Source organism: Lactuca virosa, chromosome 3 (genome assembly GCF_052849685.1).
Source record: "Lactuca virosa cultivar CGN04683 chromosome 3, Lactuca_virosa_CGN04683_v6, whole genome shotgun sequence".
NCBI classification, from domain to species: Eukaryota; Viridiplantae; Streptophyta; class Magnoliopsida; order Asterales; family Asteraceae; genus Lactuca; species Lactuca virosa.
Window position 1 is genome coordinate 296,531,328 of NC_136428.1, and position 2,379 is coordinate 296,533,706.

Genomic DNA, 2,379 nt, shown 5'->3' on the forward strand with positions numbered 1-2,379 from the left:
ATACCGTAGTTCAATGTGCTTAGTCTTGGAGTGCTGAATTGGATTGTGAGAAATAGCAATAGCACTTTCAGAGTCACAATAGATCGGTATCCGCAACATTCTATACCCGTAGTCCATTAGTTGAGTTTTCATCCAAAGGACTTGAGAGCAACAGCTGGCTGCGGCCACATACTCGGCTTCTGCAGTTGATAGAGAGACACAACTTTGTTTTCTTGAGGACCAGCCGACTAGTCTTTCACCCAAGAATTGACATCCTCCTGAAGTGCTTTTTCGATCGAGCTTGCATCCGGCATGATCCGCATCTGTGAAAGCTTGCAGGCTGAAGTCATTGCATGCGGGGTACCATAGACCAAGAGATTTGCTTCCTTTCAGGTACCGTAGTATCTGTTTGGCTGCGGTCATATGTGAGACTTTTGGGTCAGCCTGATACCTTGCACATACACCAGTTGCAAAGACAATGTCTGGCCTGCTTGTAGTGAGGTACATCAAAGAGCCGATGATGCCTCTATAAGTCTTGTGATCCACAGATTCGCCTAAGGGATCAGCAGAGATCTTATAACCGAAGGCCATGGGGACCTTAGCAGATGAATAGTTGTCCATAGAATATTTCTTCAATAGTTCAGTGGTGTATTTTTCTTGATGAATGAATATGCCTTGCGGTACTTGTTTCACTTGAAGACCTAGAAAGAAATTAATTTCTCTATTCATGCTCATTTTGAACTTGTTGGTCATGAGCTTAGCAAATTCATCCACCATGCCTTGATCAGTCGAACCGAAGATGATATCATCCACACATATGTGTACCATCATGAGGTGGTCGCCATTTGCTTTTCTGAATAGTGTGGGATCAATCACTCCTCTCTTGTACCCGGATGAGACAAGGAATTCAGAAAGAGTCTCATACCATGCTCTTGGGGCTTGCTTCAGACCGTAGACTGCCTTTTCAAGCTTGTAGCAGTGGTCTGGGAATTTAACATTTTCAAAGCCTGGAGGTTGCTGAAGATAAACCTCTTCTTTTAGTTCCCCATTGAGAAAGGCACTCTTAACGTCCATTTGGTGTACCTTGACGTTTTTGTGGGTTGCGTATGCTAGGAAGATCCGGATAGCTTCCATGCGTGCTACCGGAGCATACGTTTCATCGTAGTCAATGCCTTCAAGTTGACTATACCCCTTTGCAACTAGCCTTGCCTTATTTCTGACTACCGCACCAGATTCATCCAACTTATTTTTGAACACCCATCTAGTGCCAACAATGGAGTGACCACGTGGCTTCGGAACGAGCTGCCAAACTTTATTTCTTTGAAATTCTTCAAGCTCTTCTTGCATTGCAGCTATCCAGTCAGGTTCAAGCAATACTTCTTTGATCGTTCTGGGTTCTACCGAGGACATAAATGCTGCATAGTGGCAGTGATCAGATAGGTCCTTGGAAGATCTAGTCTGGATGCCTGCGGATGGGTTCCCAATGATTTGACCTGGTGGGTGGTCTTTCGTCCATACATGAAGACGTCGCAGCAGATGATCAGCAGCTGTGGTAGAGGGAATATCTTGAATGTCAGAGGAAACTGCGGTTGGAGATGACAGTTCCCCCTGGACTTGAGAAAATCCTGCTGAGTCATCTTGATCTATTGGAACGGAATTCTCTTGAGCAGTTGGGAGAGGTTCCCCTGGGTTGCAGATAGGAGTTCCTCTGGAACCTGAGAAGGTTCCCCCTGGACTGCAGATGGGAGAGTGACAATCTTTGGATCAGTTCTAGTGTCGATATTTTCTATGAGTTCATCATCCGAATCCAAAGATACGTTTGATGGTAATGCTTCTCTGTGGACAAGAATTTGAACAACATCAAGTACTGGAGAGGTGGAAGTATTGAGAGAGGCTACTTCAGATAGAGATGGTCCAGAAACATCAGCATGTTGTTGTTGAGCTGCGGGTGACACAAGAACTTCGGATAGTTTCGCCGTTTCAATAGGATCGAAAAGATCCTCATAGTTGACTTCAACTAGATTCAAGGGACCTGAAGAGGCAGGAATGTCACTTTCCATGATTGCGGTGGTTTCAGTAGATGAAGGGGCGTCGCGGATGTGAGAATCATCAAATTTCACATCAAAGCTTTCAATGATCAGCCTTGTACGCCTGATGAGCACTCGATAAGCAACCTTGTTAGTGGAGTAACCAAGGAATATGCCTTTGTCGGACTTCGGTGCAAACTTGTTGAGCTGATCTCTGTTGTTGATCACGAAGCATCTACATCCAAAAATATGAAAGAAGCGAACATTGGGCTTGCGGTTGTTAAGGCCCTCATGTGGTGTTTTATTGAGGCGTTTGCACACGATACTTCGGTTTTGGACAAAGCATGCGGTTGCTAATGCTTCAGCCCAGAAG